Genomic DNA, 22418 nt, shown 5'->3' with positions numbered 1-22418 from the left:
AGGAAAAAATCTGCAGCAATGTCATCTTCTCTCCTTGCTGAAAATGGGTTTAGGCACTAAGCCAAAGTTTTCAGAAAGAGGCAGTATTTCAGAGTAGCAATGTGTTTTGATTTTTGGGGTGTTTAACATGAGGCATGGTCAAACTATTCCTATTAGTTGCTCAATACCTGCAGATCTCCTGGCTGCAACTGAGAATTGATTCAGATTGAGTGGAGGATGCTTTGAACATTTCAGCGTGTTGCAGCTGGAAAACAAATCATGTGGTTTATGAATTTAGCTATAGTCCTTAAGGGTCACTAGACAAAATGCTTTGAAGAGGGCCACAAAGCTGGGATCCAGCAGATGCAGGTTCCTGACAGTAACTCAAAATTTGGACTCCAAAAAAGGGTCCTGGAGAATGCAATGATGGTAGCCCTTGAATTTTGTAGCATACTGAATGCCACAACAGCTACTGAGCTCTGTGGAGGTGGATGTGATGAGCCCATCAAAATTCACTGCAAGTGGGAAACATTACCCATGCAAGAACAGCTAAGGGAAAAGGCTTCTTTTGTTGCCCCTTTCTGAAAAGTATCACATATTACCTGATGTCAGTCACTTATCAGGACACCTGGGATTCAAACTTGTGGCTCAGAAGCCAAAGATGCCACATCCCACAACTAGTCCTATATATGCTCCACCCTCACCACCCTACAGTCAGATGTAATGTTCTATTTCATCATGATATTAATAACCACAGTAGCATTGTTTGATTGCACATCTCATATCAAAAGATTTAAAAATCTATACAAGTATTTATGGTATAAAATGGCAATGAATGACATTTATGGATCAGCTTTTTAGTATTCAATGGGCTTTACATGTCTTTTTTTCTTTAGACCACCTGAAAAAACCCCAATTGCTAATAACCTAGTACCCAAAGGGATGTTTTTTAACACAAGCTAACATTTAATTAAAGCAACTTTGTATCAGTCTGCAGCTCACTCTGAAGGAATGACCCCAGACTGTACATCATCTCCAGTAATAATCCTACTGAAAACACTAGGATGCCAGCAGACGAGGAAGAAAACAGCATGAACTTCTAACCAGACTGATTCTGAGCTATGTACATAGTTTGTTTCCTTTGATCATTACCATTAATGGTTGCCCTCTGTGTGTAATTTGGTTTAATTTATGTGTATGTCATTTCAGATTTTAAAAAACACATATAGCCCTTCTAAATTTATTAAAAGCAGCCTTCGTACCCTTAATAGTTATTAAGAGAGGTTAGTGTTATGTAATTAAGTTAATCCTCATCTGTAAAGGCTAATTAACTAAACACTAATTGAATCTGCATATGAAAATGTGGACAATGTGTTCTCATTACACAATTAAAAAAAATTACCTGAACTAAATACCAAACAAATTGTAAATTTCTTTCCTTCTACCTTTTCAGGTCTTTAATAGAAACTAAGTGGGCAGGTTTATTTCTGTGTGCTGTATCAGTTCCTGCTGTCCGTAACAAAGAGATGTTGTCTCACTGTTCAGAGAAACGGCTCGAGTCCTTCCCTGGAAGATGGTTATTTCCCTTTTTGCACAAGCTCTTCCTTTCTCTCTGCCCTGACCCTACGTTTTTCATTGCTCTCTTCTCCTTCTGCCATCTGTCACCTGCCCCAGTCAGAGAGGCCAAAGGCTCTTGGGTTCAAGTCATATCACACAAAGGATAAGAAAGCATCCAGATATCACCTCAACCAATAGTATCACCCAAAAGGATCAGATGGCACAATACAACTCAGTCATGCTGATTCAGCACCCCAAAGCCTGCATGCAGCCAGCTTAAAGCCACCTTGGCAGCTTTGGCCCCCAAAGACCACTCGCCAGTGAAGTCCTCATCTCAATCTCCTCTGCCTGAGTGTGACTGCATTACAAAAGTAAGACATATTTTGGACCCTTTGTAGCCTTTTCTTGATACATTTACATTTTATAACAGTCAGATTTCCAAGAGGGAATTAAGTAAAGCACAGCATCCTTTCTGGTATTTGCTGTTTCTCCCCATTAACCAGGTTAATGGCTGATTCTAATAGGCTGGTAACTGAAGAGTTGGAGGGAGGGGAAGCCAAGCAAGTAAATACACAATTGCAAGCCTGACCTCAATAGCGTGCAAGATTTCTCAGTGCGTGGAACACACACAGTCCTCAAATTTTCCTCACAAACTCCACCATATGTTTTTAACATCCAAGTCATAAGCACCTGCACTGCCTAAGTGGCATGGCTGGATGGAACAGCTCCAGCCAGTCAACAGTCCCTCAGGCACCACACCTGGCCCACTGGTACCAACGTGGCACCTTGCTTCGCAGCAGATAACTTAAAGAGGATCACAGGAATGGGAAATGGGATACACTGCTCGCTATCTCTCTTTGGTAAGATATTTTCTAGGTGAGGGAACAACAGAAGATGTACATAGATTTCAGTAATGCATTTGGTCTGGTGGCTGGCAAACAATCATACCCGAAAGGATGAAAATCAGAATTAAAAATGAAAGGCAGTAAACACTGAAGGTGTAGGGAAATGAGTATGGACTGAGTAGAAAGAAAAGGTACAGGCAGGAAAGGAGGAAACCCATAGTTTTCTCAAGGGTCAGTCCTGGGACAAACCTTGTTCAATTTTTGGAGAACTGAGTTTGGCACAAAAGGTAGTCAGGCTTCAGTGAAGTACACGGTCCTGGGTTGTAAAGACAGATCCTCTCCTCAGCAGGCAGAGAGACTGAGATTGTCAAATCAGAAGAACTGGACAACATAAAGAACCTGAACAACTGCAATAGAGGAGAGATTTTAGTTGAAAGCAAAGCTTCATGCCCTTAGAGAGACTATGTTAACACCAAGAATTTCTGCAGTAGTAGATGATTGTTTGAAAATAACAGAGAAGGGAAAAACTTGGATGGACACTAACCACAGGATAAAGATGAACAAGTATGATGGAAACTAAGATGCAGAATATCTGGGATGCACTTTCTCTGGAATGCTGCATGTAAATCTGATGAGCCACGTTCAAAAGGAATGAATTAAAAATGGAACAAGTGGAGAAAAGGGTTACAAGGACCCTCAGGGAACAGAAGGCCTGTCTTACAAGTCATAATTAGGAGAGTTCATTTTAGCTAACCAAAGGTTCATTTTAGCAGACCAAAGGGAGGAGACATGCTTGCTGTCTATAACTGTACCGGGAGTAATCACCAGGGAGAGAAAAATATCTATTTAATATAAAGGCCTACATTACTAAAAGATCAAAGTAGTATAAACTGGCTGTGGATAAATGTTGCTAGAAATTAGATGGACATTATTGATTATCACAGTAGTAAGATTTTAGAACACCCTTCTAGTCAGAATGCTGGGGACAAGATCCTCAAGAAGGGTTTTGTGGCACAGAAGACAAGATGTGGATACTTAGAAAAAATGAACTATAGTATGAATAACCCACAGCCCATCTCCACCAGCCCCGCAAGGTGATATGCAGTCACTTCTGGAATAAGAGGGACTCTTCTCTTGGAAATTATTTACTGCACTTTCCTATGTGCACGCTGCATTCACACTTCTAATTGATTCAACTTAATTTTACAACTCATTCTTATATAAATATGGTCTCATACATTAATTTGGCACAATGAGATTCTCACTTTCTTTTTGTCTTTCTCCTTTTTTCAATCTCATTTCACTTCACAAACTTCATTTCCACAACATCTCTGAGATGGTAAACGCCCACCTGTCACAGGTGGGGAGTTGGAAGCACACAAGATTCAGCAATTTGCCAAATGCCAACAAGAAGTCAATGGTAGAGCCAGAAACAAGCTGAAGTTTCACAGTCCTCCTCCTTGGTAGCTTACAAAACTGTTCTTTCTCTGCCATGGAAACACAAGACAATATATGGGAAAGGAAAGGAATATCAACAAAGTTGATCTATTTCTGAGCTTTTGGACATATCACATGCCTGAGGCTTTGAAGGAAGGCAAGAGTAAAAGAACCCTACATACGTGGTTGACTCTAAAATGCTTTAAATAGAGGGAGGTTTCTTCCTCACCCAGCTATTAGCTTGAGATTCAATTACTCTTATCATAGTATGCATAGCTACAAATGTAATTAGTCATAAAATTATCCAGACCCTCAAATTATTCCAGCTGCTGTATTCGACTCCCTGATTCTTGCAATGATGAATTCTTCAGTCTGATTACACTGGCTAGAATAATATTTCTTTTTATCTATTTGAAAGTTACCTGCTGTTAGCTTAGACCTTGTTTATATCTGTTATAGAGATATAATTGCAAACTTACTATTTTTATTAGAACTATTGTCTAGATAACACTCCTGCTAGGCCTTTATTTTACTTCATAGTAAATGTCACAGAAGACATCTATTCAGGCTTCTAGGAACCTTTATCAAAAACAGAAAACATGTCATTATGAAGATGTACAAATAGAAATACAATTTGTTCAATGTGTGTTCATGAAAAGCTCCATATGAGGTCTTACAGACTCACTGCAGTTTCTGATCCTACTATAAACATATATTTAAAATAAGAAACTAGAAAAAAAATATAAAGGAATGATGGATTTATTTTTTTACTAGAGTATGTAATTTCCACTAAATATTTTCTGAGTTGTCTTCTTTCCAAACAATCTCTACTTATATGTAATTCTGCTAGATCCTAACCACCTTTGCTGCCTTTCTTAATATTTCTACATCGTCAATTACAACAACAAAGCAGAGGATCACAGCACTTTCTATAGGAGGAAATTCATTGTGCAATAGAAGACCTTTGCAATGTGGATTTTCACTGTGAGCCCAGTGTCTCTCAGATGGATTAGCATAAGCATTCAGCATTCATTTTACTAATGGTGAATGAATTTATGAGTTTTCTCTGCCGGCCTCCCTTAAGAGAAGCAAAACAGTAATTGCATAATTTAAAGAAATGGAAACAACTTCTTGTAGGACAGACAGACATGTTAGATAAATCAAAGGAAAACAAATATTTGGGGAACACTGTTTTAGGGGGCAACAAATTGGTACATTTGGAGAAATGAAAGTTGATTTCTCTCCCAAGAAAAGAAGACAGGGACTCTTTCCTTCGAAGAATTTTCCCACTTCAGAAGAGCATGCCCTTCATTTTCAGACCCATCAACAGCAGATTCCTTCAGACTATGAAAAATGTAATTTTAAAGGATAAAATATATTAATTGAACCCACTGTGCAACAATCTGTCTTGGGTGCCACAGAGTGTAAACAGACTTTGAAATACGTATTGGAAACATTACACGTCCACGTGAAAATCTTGCATTTTCACCTACAGAATTAGGATGACAGTGGTTAAGCTTTCTTTTCTGATGCAAACTCTGGGCCATCTCATACTGCTTAACTCATTAGTGCCTAAGTAGTTACTATTTAGACAGGTGGGTTAGAAGAAAACCTCATCTTTGGGAATCAAGATTACTCAATCAGTGGGTGATAATATCTTGGCCTCCTCAGAGACACTGCCCTTGTGTAGTGCTAGGGGTCTTTGCCATTGTTTATGAACTGATTAAAAAATCAATGCCACCTAATTCTGCAACCAATGAGTTTGAAACTATGAAACATACATCTGGAAAAACTAAAGATTATCACAAATTCCAACTGTGTTCAGCTCCCAAATTTTGATCTTTTATTGTGATGAAACTAAGACACAAAACAGTGCCCATACCAAAGCACTAGAGTGCTGCATCAAGCAAAGAGACCTGGAAAAAGCATTACATGTGACAGACATTAATCATGCCACATAATGCATTACTGAAAGATACTAGGACTATTTCTGTATTTTAACATAGCTGGACAAGCCCAGGTTTCCTCTTGTCTAATTCCCACCTTGTATGGATGCAGCTCTCAAGCATGAAAAGAGAAAAACGTCCCTATAGATTGTACCGGCCTCTGATGCAGAACAGAGCTTGCTGCTATCTGCAGCATGGACAGGCCAGGCATAGGCATGACAGCTCCCTTTTTGCTACCATCTATCACATGGCACCTCTGTAAAAGCCACAAGGTTAAGGGCAGGCACGTCAGCTTGACACACACAAGCCTTGAGGTGAGCCCATACATTTGGCAGGGCATGAGGGGGGCACGTGTATGCAGAGTGACAAGCATCTTGACCCTAGCCATGGGAACAAACACTCGGTGTGCTTCATCCTGGTCACAGAATGACAGGCCACCAGGTAGGACAGGCCTATCCTAAACCAACCACTACAGACAGAGATGTGCTGTAAGATCTTGTGCAGAATAGAAGTTTTATTCCTTCAGGAATAAGACAAGTTGCAGCCCCTATAGCCACATTACACCAGGCAGTTGACTTTTCAGCTATCTTAAAATAATTATTCCAACAAAATCTCCCTGTTTTCATAAGGTAAGTTACTCTTCATGTTCTGTCCTGAGGCCAAACACTGTTTAAGACCCAAGCCACCCATATTATAGCTGGTAGCATCTGAGCATGGAAAACAGAAACACTAGAAGCCAAATCAGGCCTCTCTGGATCAAGGGATTAAGAAAAGGCAGAGAGAAACACAGTGCCAACCCCTGCATGGGCTGGAGAGAAGACTGCAGAGAGCAGTAGGAGCTGAGATAGTACAAGGAAACTAAACAGGAGACTGCAGTGAAATGAGAATTTGAAGCAGCTCTAGGAATCAGCAAGGCCACTGGCCAGCACCTAGGGCAAGCACAGGGGGTGCCAAGCAGAAGCACAGTCACAGTTTCAACTGTGACGATTTCATAAACCAAAGAGCTCAGGTTTGGAGATGGGGATTGAATTGGCTCATATCAGCCATTCATTTCTGTTTCTAGATCATCACTCAGGGCTGGATTCTGCAGCAGCATCAGAAAAAAAACACCTTGTCAAACCATCTGGGCTTTTTTTTTTTAATGAATCTGCACATCTGCAAATATCAGATATTTTCCAGAGGAACCAATGCATTTAGCTGCCCTTTCATAACTGAATTCATCTGCACTCAGAAAAGGAGAGAGGGGTTTGGCATCCTCATTTAGTACAGCAGTTATGCAGGACTAGATGTTTTGGCACAAGGCACAAAGTTAAGAGCAACCACCGCTCCTCCCTCTCCCTGTGAATTAACTACATCTCAAGGGGACTGGGCCACTGGCAGAAAGTAACCACTGCCAGGGACATAAAACAATTCTTCCATCACATCGTCCCCATAAAGCAACCACCTGGAGGGACTTTAGAGGAAAATAGCACAATCAAGCTCCTGATGAAGACATCATCTCAGATGGAACACTGTCAGCACTCTTGCACTCTACTGCTTTTCTTGTGTATGCAATATACCTATACTCTACAGAGGGTAGAAGGTTTGCACATTCCCAGCTCCAAGGGAGTCACATATTGTAGGCAGTGGTTCCAAAGCAGGGGCTTTCTCCTGGAGGTCTTCAAAGAAAAGGAGACTCCTGTCTGGTAAACAATAAGAAATCAAATTATGGGACATTTGAAGGACGAATTCTCTCCAGAAGTAAGAATTAAAATAAAATGATGCACAGTTAGAAGAGGTGCTAAAAGTTTAACCTATCTGACATCAATGTTTGTCCCACAGAAAAAGGGCAGGAGGAGTGACCGTCAGAGAATGTGGCATCCACCCATGCTCTTGGAAGTAATGGGGCATTCCACCATACCACTGAGAACAGTACGGGCCACCCTGTGAAAGCCATGGAGAATCTTCCGTCAGTGCAAGATTTGGCAGCAGTGTACTCTCTCTGCTGACTGTCTCTAAACCCAGCCCTTGGTCACCAGGTACATCAGGAAATACTGGCATGACCAGAAGGTGAAGGGACTCCAGAGCTACATGCCAGGTCCCTGACAGCTTTCATAGACACAGGACATTTTAGGGTCTGCTTAAACTTCATGGATTAAACTGGGGTTCTTTTCACCACTTGTGCTGGCCTTGACTGGGGTAGAGTTAGTTTTCTTCACAGTGGCTACTACTAACAGTAGCTATGTTTTGGATTTGTGCTGAACACAGGGGTAATAATATAGAGATGTTTTTGTTATTGGTGAGCAGCACTTACACAGAGCCAAGGCCTCTTCTGTTTTTCACACTGCCACGCTGGCAAGGAAGTTGGGGATGCATGGGAGGTTGGGAGGAGACACAGCCAAGACAGGTGATCCAAACTGACCAAAGGGATACTCCATACCATATGACATCATGCTCAGTATATAAAGAGCAAGGAAGGAGGAGGAAGGTGGGAACATTTGGAGCAATGGTGTTTATCTTCCCAAGTACCTGTTATGCGCAATGGGGTCCCACTTTCCTGGGGATGTCTGAGCACCTGTCTGCCAATGGGAAGCAATGAATTAATTCCTTGTTTTCCTTTGCTTGTGTGTGAGGCTTTTGTTTTCTCTTTTAAACCACCTTTATCTCATCATATGAGTTTTCAAGCTTGATTCTCTCCGTTTTCCTGCTGGTGGGGGAGTGAGTGAGCAGCTGCATAGGGCTTGGTTGCTGGCTGGGGTTAAACCACACCACGACTCTAAATACTTGGCTTCTTCGACATAGATTTGGGTCAATGCCTCTTTTTAACTCAGGATAAAAATTACAGGGTTGATGTGGAAGTAATGTAAGAGCAAGACCCAGATGAAGAGTGTATATATCTAGTCCTCTGACTCTCCTGCCAAAATTTCAAGTTAAAAATGTTATACATACACCTCCCTAGTTATATGTAAGAAAATATCTCTGTATATTCAAAACAGCCTCAGGTTATTATTTATATGACAATGTAGGATGACAAGAGAATCAGGTCCCCCAAAATACAGTCAAATACCTCAGCTCCTGTGGAATAAGTCATTCCTAGAGGATGATAGATTAAATTTGATTAAAAGAACGGATACGAAGCACTGTCTTTAGAGCAGGGCTCCTCTCTCCCATAAATCCTTAACACAGTAGTTGGACATCCAGTTTTGTTACGTGCCAAAATATTTGTGCCTTGTAAAGAAAGAGGCAGGAGAAGGAATGTTAATGACCTCTTTTTACAGTAGCCAGTTGTCAGAGGAGGTGGGAGAAAACAACCCACATGGAAAACAATTGCCAATTTGTGGTCTTGACCATTTAAAAATGGATCCCAAAATAGTCTGCTGAATTGTTTCACCCGGAGCAAAATTACCCATGAATACATATGCATGCACACAAAAACAACATCTCTTGACGCAGTGCTGATGGTGACTGCAGTCAAGGAAGAAGCGTTATTGCATTCCACATTGTGAAAAGACCACAATGCAGTAATTATTCTGAAAGGTTTTCACAAAGCACAATTATTAAGCTAACATTATCCTATTATTGTTTGTTGCTATGGAGATAATATAATCAATATATTTTCTGGATTGATTTTTTTAATACTACTAGCACATTGCACAATATAGCAAGATTTAACTCAATGCATTAACTGATTTTAGTTTATGATTGGCAAAGTCTTGAGGCAATAGATTGCAATCCATCACACGCCTATTATTCTATCAAGACACTTAATGTCAAAATCTCTGCTGCAAAAGCAAGTTTACTTGTTGAAAATGAGAAAAAGGATAACAAATTTCTCTGAACAGAGGCAATCTTTTAAGCATGAATTTAACACGTATTTCTATTTTCCCTAAGCCAAACTAAAATTATGAGACTGACTACAAAAGTAGTAGAAAAGCAAGTTGTGTTTGAACTCCCAACTTAGGATGCTTATTTATTCCAGTGGGGATGTTTTGAGGCATTATCCTCCTACATGTAATATAAACTTCTCCTGCAGCAACAGGGGACTCTGGGAAGGTGGCATCAATTGTGGTACTGTGCTATAGCTCACTGGATGCAGATGCAGCCCACAGCCTTTGTTGCCACCTCTTCCTGCACAAGCTCAGAGGAGTCACTCGCTACCTGCTCCCATGCCCAGTGAAGACAGCAGGCACTTGGCTATGGGTCTCAGTGGGCGGGTGAAGCAAAATTTTTATAGCCACAGTCTTTCATTTCCTTGCCCATAAAACTGCAAGTATGCTTCCTGTCTTCCAAGTCTGCCTCTGCAGATGATAAGCTTTTTAGCATATCTAGTGAATGCTCCTGTGTTAGGACAGTGGTAAATCTGCACAAACCCAAGTCTCAGATCTTTACATGACAATAATATAATAAGAGGCTTCAATTCTGACACTGTTGTTGCAGCCTGTTACCCTTCCTAGCAAGAGATGGGCAAGGTCTCAAAGCCTTTTCACATATATTTGCCATAATTGTTCATAGAAGGATTTTAACAGGTTTTCCCCTCCCATATGGCCATACTGTGGTAAATTGCCTTCTCCTCAGTCATAGAATCATAGAATAGTCTGGGTTGGAAGGGACCTTTAAAGGTCATCTAGTTCAACCCCCCTGCAATAAGCAGGGACATCTTCAATTGGATCATGTTGCTCAGAGTCCTGTCCAATATGACCTTGAAACTTTCCAGGGGTAGGAAACCTCAGTTTCCAGAAACATGATTCCCAAAGTTGACCATATTTTTTCAGGATGATATATGCTCAAGATAAAATTTTGAAGTGCAGCAGGCTAGACTTTGCATAACTAAATAAAAGGAGTTACAACAACGTTTGAAAGTACCAACACCTGTTAACTCCCGTGACAATCATATGTTTATGCTTTTTGGTGCCTAAGCATGGCTTTAGCTGCCTTGGGTTAGACATCAGTATATAAGCGTTTTGGCCATAGAGCATTCAGCTGCTTGATAAAATGTGAGATCACAGCAATTCCACCTTCTCCCTTCCCTAAAGGCACTAGATTGGGGGGTCCTGCCTTTCTATGGAAGTGGGCTGGGGCTCAGTAATGTAACTTTTGGACTGTCTGGAGGGGATCCATCAGGAATGATCATTCACAGATTAAATATGTTGCCTATGCAACACATCTGGCCCTTCCGGCCCAGGGGATAAGTAATAGAGTTAGGAATGCACATTCACAGCCCACCCCCTGCAAGATTGCTGTGCTGACACTAATCCAAGCAGATCTAGGGCTGGTTTATGGGCCACCTCTGCCCTCCCTGCTCTGATTGGCACAGATCTTTTTCTTCCATCACATTTCTCAGTGATGCCACTTGTATAAAATGGCACTGCACTGCTACGAGGGCGCGCGCCGCAGCAGACAAGATAAGCACATACGTAGGGTTGCTTGCCTTCTCACCTTGTTTACTTTTATGTTATTTATAAATTATTTTTCTGCTGAATGAGGCTTTAGACAAGCAGGTATGGTACTCATTCTAACAGGCTACTGTCACATGTGCAGCCTTAAAGGACACCATCTGCTACTGCATCAAGCACAGTAAAGTATTGCTTAATACACACCTCTGTGTCAAATAAGAAGAAAAACCCCATTTGTTTCAAACCACTGACTGCATGCTGTCCACCACAATGTCTTATCACGCAACAGCCCAGAAATTCCGCAAAAATAAAAACTCATTTAGCTGCAGTCAGGCAGGGGATATCAGTTTTAGTAACAAGAATGATACAATTACATTCCTAAGCAATTGGTCTCAATAACAGACAGACAGCACCTCTGGTAAATTGGCTGCAGGCCTGAATTTACAAGTCTCATTCAGAATAGAGCTCACCAGCGAAACCCCTTCATTTCAGTGCTAGGGGACTAAGATACTACTTAGCAAAAGTAAAGTAATCAGTGTCCTGCTGCAAAGGTTGAGTATAATCACAGTTTGCTTAGTTAAATACTGTAATTGCTATGTATCACCTTCTAGCCAAAGACTACAATTTTATTTTTTAAAAATTAATCAAATAAAAAAAAAACACCAAACAATTATCATTACTCCACAACAGAGAGATTTAACTTTGCTGCTGGAGGTTGACTTCACATGTAGCAGAGTCATGCAGCAGCAAAGAGGCACAGCACAGAGACATCTGTTGGTGGAGAATCCCGTCCCTGCACATCAGGACTTCCCCTGGAGCTCAGATTTGCCAGCCCAGCTGTCCCTGGCCAGTACACTGACCCAGCCTGCTACAGAAAGATACTGGAATCCTACAACCTTACCTTCATGACTTTTCCCTCACGTGTTAGGGGAAATTTCTTCACTAAAAGGGCTGTCAAGCACTGGAACAGGCTGTCCAGGGGAGTGGTTGAGTCACCATCCATGGAGGTATTTTAAAGACATGTAGATGTGACACTTACAGACATGGTTTTGTGGTGGACTTGATGGTGCTGGGTAAATGGCTGGACTCGATCTTAAAGGTCTTTTGCAACCTAAATGATTCTCTGTACAACACAGCCTTAGTGGGAACAAAGAAAAGACAGCCCTTACACAGGTCTCATCATAGTGCAAAAGGTTCTCATAAACCTCCTTCTCTACCACCTCCACAACTAAAAATAATTGAACCTGAAACACTTGGCCTGTAAATATGTGAAAAGGTAGATTTGAGATGGGAGGTTGGAGGGGAAGCCTGCACCACACATTGCAGAGCTCCCTATGCCGGCTCCGGAGCAGTGCTGTGCTCTGGGAGACGGGAGCTGTTCAAATGTTTTGACAGAACACGCCGATTCCTTGGGAATGTTTTTATTCTAGTCAATGTGCCAATTCTGCACAGATTTCCAGTAGAAAGGAGGCAGACTGTCTGGGTCTGCTGAAATAAAACGACTTCACCCAGAAAGAAGAAAAAGTTGCATTTTCAGACTATTTTTGCTCGATCCATCATTGTATTTGTTTTAGTCAGTTTGTTGGATTGTTTTCAATTTTACCTGGAAACTCCATTTTCTAGCAGGCTCTAAAGACAGGCCAAAAGGCACCAAAACACTGTAGAAAATTAAGCTCAAGCAGAAGACCTCTGAGGACTTTTGAGATATAACTTTGTAGGTAAACAATGCAAAGAGATAAACAGGGAAACCCCAAAATTAACCATGTCCTAATTACAACTCCTTAGTCTGGTTCTGCAAGAACCCAAACCCTCCATTTTTGCATTTGCGGTTGTCTTTCAAAGGCTTTCTTTTTTCCCCTTTGCCTTAGGGAGTTATTTATAGGGCTATTATAATTTGAGGTCTGGTCTTCTTGTGGCAGGTCCTCCATCCAGGAAATGAAATAGCATTAGAAAATGAAATCTCGCGTTTATGAGGTCTTCGAGATGGCTCCCTGGGGCATTGGGGAGAAAAAAAAAAGGTAGCGAAAAATATAAACACAAATATAACTACAAGATACTTCCAAGGTCCCTAATTCTATCTGTGATGAACTTTATGAGACTCTTTATTAAAATAAAGACCTCTGGTATAAGGTCACCAACTGCAGCTTTTTTTCCCCCCAAAGCTCTCCCATTTCCCCCTTCTGTGTGATCAAGCACCTTTCCCACTCTATCTTGGCTGCAAGGGGCTCCTGTCCTAGATTGCATTCAGAAGTGGAACAAAAATAAGGATACATCAAATGCTACCCTTTCTCCTTCTGCCTTGTCACATACTTTTCACAACACATCACATGTTGCAGCATTTTAAAAGATCAAGGTAGATGAGTTCACCCCTTTGCAAAAATCATACATCAATCACCAATCTCTTATTCATACCTCTTTGTACTTCTTTCCTAGACTACTCTCTAGAGCCACAAGGTCCCTTATCCTATCCAGAGCTTATCACCTGCTGTTTCCTCTAAATATATGGACATAGAAGCAAACAGAGGCAAATCAGTGGAGACATTGGGGTTTCCCCATCCCCTTTCTCTGTGTGTCCAAAGAAACACTTCTTCCTTCCAACATCTGCTCTTGCCATGTATCTTTTTCCCTTTTCCTGAGTGGAACAGGAAAAGCCCCACTCAGCAGAAAAATAACCACTATGTTTAAAGTCCCACTCAACTTCCCAGAGAATATTTCAACTTATCATCATATGTCACTTCTTATGGCTCCTTTAGCCCAGCTTTCACTAACCCTACCTAAACCACCTCTGGCATCACGCTGCCTCTGAAAGTTAACAGCTTTGTATACTCAGAGAATTGAAAAAAAAGCCATCAGATATAATGCTCAAAAACTACGGAAATTCATCAAATAGTCAAGACTAATTTTGCAATTATTTTAATATTTATTTCTTGCATAGTTCATTTTCAAAACATGTATTTGAGAATATTTTGAAACATATAGCTAAGTTTCAATCTCTTTTTCTTTTGTTTATAATTTTCAGTTTTCTTGTAGTAGGGTAAAATAAGGCACCAGTGTTCAGTGAGGTTTTTTTACTGCCTGAATATTTAAAACTGTCCCTGTGTAACTGTCCAAAGACTACTTCACTTTTCCCCCGACTTATTATAAATTATCTAAAATTCATAGAATATTAAAAAATTACAAAATGTAATTTAACAATAATTAACAAACAAAATGAAAAGTTAAAAAGTCCAAGGACTATGATCCAAGACTATGATCCATTTCACTGCATTGCATGGTGATAAAAACAAATAGGAAAAATAGCAATTTGAAGCACACAGGTTTGTTTAAACTTTTGGTTGAAATTTTTTTCTTTTCTAAAACAAACAAACAAAAAAACACCCAATAAAAACCCAATCAGTTCTCAAACAAACCTGATTGGAATCCAACTCTAGCTGATTCTTGTTTCACATTACCATCTAAATTTAGACATGTGCCAAGGCCTCTAAGGCCATAGAGAAATAGATTAACTTTTGAACTTTATACCTCTCTGATAAGATCAGTTCTTTCTTATACTTTGATGTCTTTCTAGGCAACTTGCATTTCTGGATCAGGCTGCATAAATACTTAACCCCCCCCCCCCAAAAAAAAAAAAAAACTCAAGAAAATAACTTTTCATTTATTTCTGAGAAATTAGGCGAATCCTGAGCACACAACAGCTCATTTACATTTGCCCCTCGCAGCCCTTACCCAGTGCCCACCCTACAAACCCACCCTGCCCTTCCCAGCACAGGCCATGAGTATGACCTCATTTCACACTCAGTCCCTCTTAGGGAAAGTTATATTTCAACCCTACATCCTTCCTGGGGCAAGGAGGAAGCAGGGAGAACCCAGAAGTCATGAGTCTTACGTCCAAGTAAAGGTACCAGGAGGTGATGCCAGCCGAGGTACATCGTACACAACCAGAAGGCAGCACACAAGTACCAGGGAATTAACTACACATGGTTGAAGAGGCAGTTCCCCAAAGCCTTCGATTACTCATTTTAATGTAAAGCCTTGCAGAAACCAAGCCTAGCTAGCTGCAGCAGATCAGACCCACAGCAGCTGCACCTGCCTACTCCCAGAAAGGACAGGGGAAACGTCTTGCTTGCCACCCTTTCAGGATGACTTGCTGTACAGAAGGCCAGCTTCTTCTGTGAAAAGACATGTCATGCTGTAAACATTTCTAGTGGAGCTTGGGTTAGCAGCACTTGTAAGAAAACCCTAATGAAAATAAATTGTTATGTATTTACCCATATGCTGAGGAGCATATGGCTAATGCATTTAGACATTGCTAATGAAGTTAAGACTCTGATAAATTTGTTGGCTCGTGGATAACAACTGTTCTCAACAACCAATCTGAGCTTGCTATAGTTTTAGCATTATAACTGATACCTGGGCATTATTATATGTACTGGTCTTGCTGACATAGAAGAACTGGCTTTCTGAATATGGATTTCTCCACATCACAATAAGAAGGTGAAGAGCATATGAAGCTACTAAACTCCAAACTGACAGGTAATATAAGAAAGTTACAAATTCATGTAAAATAATAGAGTTGCTTTTATTCATTGCAGTCCTGAGTTTATTGCTCTTTTAATTTCAAGGACTAAAAGATTTCATTTGGTCCAACCCCATCCTCTCCAGGCCAGTGCCTCACTGATGTGACTACAGACAAAACTGCAGAGAAGACAATCACGCCTAAGAAATAGTCCTGCTTTTTTAAGTCCATGTATAAAAGCCCATTGAGTTTACTACAACAGCTACTATCCTCCTATTCAACCATATCACTACTGCCATGCTCTTCAAGGTCCCTACTTCTTCCGGAGCCCAAGGTAAAGTGCAGTTTAAGTGACTACAGTAGGTCTACCTGTATGCTACTACATTGCAACTATACATTATCTTCATTTTCTCAACCCAACTACTGCACAGCACCACTTTTTGTGTTCACTGTTGTTGCATGTCATGCCAGAGCTGGTTTTAATTTAGCAGTACATGTTGCTTAAAGAGAAGGCTACATAGCAAATTCCAGAGAGTTATGCAAATACACTCGCCAATAGACATAACATGTGGCAAAACTTCCCCTACACCATTTTTGAGAGCTACATGTCACTTTAATGATACAGAACTCTGCTCTGACAAATCCTGGGCAGTCATTTGCAGCTGCCACCAAAAACCCATCAAAGAACAGGCTGGCATAGAACAGCAGAGAAGTATCCTTTAGCACTGTTATCTTGGGGACCCACCTCACTCAGATACCTTCACTCTTCGACCAGAATTCAGGCCCAGCATTAATTCACAGCCCCGCTTGCTCTGTGAATATTGTGAAAACATTTAAACTCCTTCCAGCCTTCAAGCATCCCAGTCCATTCAAGACAGCAGTGATACCAGCCTCCCCAAATCTAACAAAGTCCCCAGAGAAGTTGTTCCAAGTGTTTCACCATAATCTGATGAAAAAGCAGACCTACCTATTCCAGAACACCATCTTATGCCATTTTGCAGGGGGCTAAAAGAGGCCCAAGGTGAAGCAAAAGAAAGATATTTGCTTACCCAGAAAAGAATAAAGCTTTCCCCCCATCAGACTTGCCCAAAATCACATTGAGAGCCTGGGGAAAGTCAGGAGCATGATCAGGGAGTCTCTCTTCTCACTTGCTGTGCTGCCACAGAGAACATAAGCCCTTTCCACTTAACAGCTAGCAGTTGCCTCAGCCATTGCCTCTTCACCTCATGCAGCGTTTAATAAAGCAAGCATAAAGTATGACAAGAGGAACCACCAAAATATGGGTTAAGGAATACCAAAACCATGATAATGCTCATCAGTGAATTCTGTATCTTCTTCTAGGGGCAACTGCTGAGGTCTGTGGTAAACACTTACCCAACCCTGCACGGCAAATAGATGTCAGAGCTTCTCTAGGCAAAAGCCACACAGTCAACCCACCATTCCTTGGAATACAAAAAGGACTTGTTTCTTCCCTCAGAGGAAAAAATGCTATAGTCCAAAAGAGCAAAAGCATCTCTCATGACCACTACCACCTTCATTTCTTGGGTCACTATTATTTTCCAGCAAAGCAGTAATGATTCACCCCCTTTTCCTGTCACATAAAACCTGCTTTGTGTATCCTAACACTGTCTCCAACTCCCATAATGTTATTTAAAGTTGACATCACATCCAGGGATATCTTGCAAACACAGTTATCAGAAACACTGAATGTAAAAAAGCCAAGGATGTCGTGCCTCTGCAGAAGGGTCTCTGAGGTGTGCACACTGCTCCCCCAAAAGGCTGCTCACCCTGCTGACACCCCATCAGGGAGAAATTGGGGTGAGCCACAGCACAGCTCCACCCAATGCCCTTCAGAGAAACTAAAGTCCTGCTCTTGCTGAAGGGTGCAACAGCATTTAGCCAAGTGAGAGACAGACAGTTGTGATGTCTTGATTTCCTGCATTACGTTCCCACAAACAGATACTGCACTGACTTTGTCAGGTTATGTGACAATGCTAACATCTGATCAAAGGAGGTAGCACAGACTATCAGCTGAGACTAGGAAAATACACATTTTTGAAGGGAAGAGAGACACGCTTTATAGATGTAGAAATATACAAATAAAACCACATTTAACCCCAGGTTTTCTGTCATGTTGCAGACTGTGACATGGCTAGGTTTAGATCTGCCTCACATGCATGTACAGGCATCCCAGTCTAGGTTGGGGGTGTTCCCAGGACATAAGAGAAGACCTGGAGCACCCCGCAAGGTCTGTTCAGGCAGTCAGCAGCCTACCCCAGATGCACACAGTCAACTGGAGGAGATAAAGACAGGTTGGTTGGTGATGCCACAGCCACCCTTTCTGGTTCCGCACAGATAGCTATCAAGTTGCAAAACACACGTTCCCTATCCCATTCTTCTCCTTTGTCTGCATGAAGCAACGCAAAACCACATGCAGGCTTTCATTGTCAATATAAGCCATACTATTCTTGTAATTCAATCCAGGTCCACAGCCTGAGAGCTCCTTTTCCTCCCTTCCCCCTTTCCCCCTCTTTGCTCCCCTCACCACTTGCCTCTCTCCAACCTTGTTTAGGTTTACATGCTGTGTCATTAAATTCCAGAACAGTAAACACTGCAGTCTCTCTAAGTACCCACACACTGCTTTCTAGGTTGAAAATTAGACATGGGGTTAATTTCATTCCTGCAAGGACTCTGCCTTTTATTTTTCTTTACGTCCAACTCAAAGGATGCTTTTGGCAGATGCATAGTGGGAAAAAAAAATAATGTTTGCTCTCTGCTTCCTCCCTACACTCCCCCCTTCTCCACTCCCACCCATCAGCCATAAAACAACACAGCCCAGCCAGATCCCAAACTGAAAGCAAGACAAAGCACCCACACAGCCCCCAGTTCCATTCAGCAGAAATGGGCCGCTCTGGGGTAGCCCAGGATCTACAAGTAGGCCAGACAGAAATAAACAGAGTAAACAAAGAGTATCCTGTCCAAGCAGAGAGAAGCTAAAGAGAGTGATGTCTTTCATTAACATGCAAGGCAGGGATGCAAGCACACAGACAGTCAAAGGCATCACTGGAGCTTGCTAGGAGTACAGGAGGAAAGCAACACATGATCGTGCTTTTACAAGGACCCAAAGCACACCACCCGACCGTACACTGGGCACAATTACATATCTCGCCTACCAAGGACCACAACAAGGCAGCCACCCACACCCCCACCACCACCCCAAAACCTCAGAGAGGCCGGCCCCAAGCCTGCTGCAGCACAGCGTGGCTCTCCAGAAGGCCGGGTAGGGAGCAGCACACACAGGTACGGGCAACCAGGGCTGTGTAAATGTCAGAGCCTACGACATTTAAAAACAGTGTAGCTGTCTTTTTAGGAAAGAAATGGGAAAGAGAGAGAAAAGCACAGCACAGCCATAGCAACAGGTCAAGTGTTTGCTGCAGGTCTTGAGGAGAAAGGGTGATGCAGCGCGTGTGCCTTCTCCGTTTTCAGAGCATTTGTCACATAATGAAATCATTAGCCTGGGAATGGATAGGAAATTTTGGTTTAGTTTTTCTGGAACAAGCTGCTCTGAAGTCCATGCAGATCCATGTGTGAAAGTCCATGGTGTGTATACCCTTGTGTCTCCCATAACACAGCCATCACAAACAACCCTCACATTCTTCCAGACTTGTAGGAAAAATGCAGTAAATGGAGAGGTGGAGGAAGAGTCAGGAGTTTGTAGCAAAACAGCAGCCTGTCGGCTGCAAGTCTGCTCAGTTATTGGAAAAAATTGAACATGCTGCTTTTTTTAAATAGCCTAATCATATTTACTATTACATCAGACTTGCCCACCACAAATTGTTCTCATACAATGGAAGAATTTTTAATCTAATATCTTGGACTCAGATAATTTCCCAGCTGCAGAACTGCAATAATTTCCCATCTTCTCATTATTGAGATAGGCCGACTAACTTGGATATGTTTTAGTTTCAGAGTGAGATTATCTCCCTTTATTGTACTTGAGAGAGAAAGGGTGACTTACAGTAAAATAACTTTGTTTTCCCCAAGTCAGCTCTTAAAGTCTGCTTCTCTGTGATGGAGATAGGTCTTTGCTGTTGCATTTCCCTTAGCCCCTTAACTTTCCACACTTCCTCTTCCTCTCTCAGAACACTATACTGACAGCAACTCCTATTTTACTCAAAGAAAATATACTGTTCAAGAAATCCCTAAAATAATTCCTTAAAAAAAAAAGTCTCATGGACAAAACATTTTCTTGTTTAAAATACCTTTGAAAGTTTATTAAATACCCCACAACCCAGTACTACTGGTCAAATCTTGCCTGCTTTGTTCATTTGTTTTCAGGCATATTTACAGAAGAACAATTGCAAGGAAAAAAAAAGGATGATAAGACCTGAAGCTCTGTTCACATGTACAGTAGAGCAAAACAGGAAAACTCCATTTATTTCAGTAGAAGTGATTTACACCCAAGTAAGGGAGAAGACAAGCAAATCCTTGAATTTATGCCATTACAAATTGAAAAATGCCGCTTACTCCCACAATTTTCTTGAGAGCTTTTGATATTTAATGGTTTTTTCTTAAATTCTCAGGTCCTAGATTTACTCTACTATGTCAAAGGAACACCCTCTCCTTTTTATTTGTTTTTAGAGTTTCTAGCAATCATTTTCTAGGAGAAAAGCCAGAAACCATGAGACGAGGGCACTTTTGGACTGCAAGGCTATATATGTTGCAGTCATTCACTTTTAGATCTCACTGGTGTTCAGGGCTTTTCAACCTGTGTTACTTTGCAGACACAAATTCGACATTGGAAATGTATGAATTACACATATGCAGATTGCCATACAGCACATATCAATTCATTCCTCTTAGTCACCATTCATTAATTCCTTTGAAATAAATGTTCATGGGTTGAAAAGCACTAGTCTGATGATTTAGTGGGAGTGTGGCTCATGTGTTTTTCCTGCACAACATTAGCAATACTAAGAAAGAGCTAGCCTATTTAAAAGGAAGCCTGTCTAAAAAGCTAGTTCAGTGGAAAGACATGGTTGCATAAACAAGGAAGTGCAAGAACTTCTTAACATTATAGATGTAAGAAAAAAAAAAAAGGAATAAACCTTTTGCTACTTTCTATTAAAAAAAAATTAAATCCAGCCCTAACAAGCCACTGCTCATGCACAGTTGTGCTGCTTGCAGCTAAACCCCTAAAATCACCCCTATTCCCAGGACGGTGATGGGTAACCTCTGGTTCCCCCCTGCTGGGAAAGGGAAAGTGGATGATGTCCTCTACTGACTGCAGTGAGAGCACTTCTGTCCCTGAAAATGCTCTCATAGAGAACAGCCTGCAGTATAAAAGCAGTGCTCCCATTACTGGCGCGTTGCTATGGGCACTATTCTAAGAAAGCAGCCACAGGAGCAGATCCAGAAAAAATGGCAAAATATATGAGGGAAGAAAGAAAAATTGCAGAGCCTGGACTCATCCCTGCCTGTTTCTACTGGCAGTGATAGGATGGTAAGGAAGATGGATGGTGAAATGTCACAGTGTTGGACATACAGCCTGGCAGTGCTTATGGCTTTGCATCACTCGACTCTGTTTCAAAACCCTATCTGGAATTGTTATTTCTTGGTATCCCAAGATATAATTTCTCAGCTACCTTTATTTTATTTTTCTTCCTAAAAGTTAGGAAAATCAAGTTTGTCTTTTTTTCAGTAGCCTGCTTTAAGTTAATTTAATGAATGCTATTCTGGTAATGAAATTTGCCTAACAGATCATATGATCATTTTGGATCCTAGTTCCCAGAAACTTGCCACTTGTACACTGGCACAGGGCAAGCCTATCTACAATGTATCAAAATAATTTCATCTCTAGGCACCTTTACCTACATCAAGTGTTAGCAGGTGACTAATGATGAGTGGATTTCACCACCAAGGAGCTACAGAATGAGTAGCTTTATGCCACCCAGATGAACTGAAACCAGAAGAGTGAAGGTGAACTGGTCTGTATTCCACACCACCAGCAACCCTTGTAAGTTAAAGTCACCCTGCCAATTCCAGTTCAAATTAATCTAGAGCGGATTAAGTCTACCTTTTATGCTATTTTCTAAATGAAATGTAGATGTACATTTCTAGATGTACATGCAAAAGCGGTATTTAAAAGGGTTTTATCTAATAATGAGTCAGATATTGACAGAACAATCACCATGAAGTCCAAGGTAAGAAGCAATATATTCCCATTAATAATTCAAATCTCAGCATGGGTATTGATGACCATGCACTTAAAAGAGAAAACTGGGCAGCAGCTGGAATTGGCCCAGATTTCCTGAAAAGTTGTTGGACTGCAACAGAGACACACTAGAGAGATTTTACTGTAAGATCCAAACAGAGAAATGGCAGCTCCTCATTATTAAGATATGTTGGACCCTCAGCAACATTACTGAAATTGAGCAAGGAACAAAATGTAGCATCAGCAGGCTACTGAAAGAAAATGGGTGAGAATAAGGGAACGAAATCTGGAGGGAGAACCCCAGTACATCCCCTTCTCCCAGTTCCAGTATTTGGGGCACAGAGCAACAGCATTCTGCAGTATCTAACTCCAGTTACTGCTTAGGAGCAAGCAACATTAAAAGCTTTAAAATAAATGTATACAATCAGCAAAAGTACAAACAAACAGAAAGGTCATAGGAGCCAAAACCACTCAGAACAAACCAGTTGGGGCTAGTTAACATAATCTGCTCTATTCACATAACTTAGTTTCACTGAGGGCATGAACTTCCAT

General features: G+C 41.2%; 1 protein-coding gene across 2 annotated transcripts in view; it reads right to left on the bottom strand.

The window, feature by feature from the left end:
- TBXAS1 (thromboxane A synthase 1) overlaps positions 1-22418 on the bottom strand; it is a 262385-nt gene that overhangs the window by 152549 nt on the left and 87418 nt on the right. The window lies entirely within an intron of this gene.

The sequence above is a fragment of the Pipra filicauda genome, unplaced genomic scaffold (genome assembly GCF_003945595.2).
Source record: "Pipra filicauda isolate LSUMZ 115617 unplaced genomic scaffold, ASM394559v2 scaffold2_size9829703_pilon, whole genome shotgun sequence".
Classification (NCBI taxonomy): Eukaryota; Metazoa; Chordata; class Aves; order Passeriformes; family Pipridae; genus Pipra; species Pipra filicauda.
Note: the sequence above shows the minus strand (reverse complement) of the source record. Positions and strands in the feature narration are given on the sequence as shown.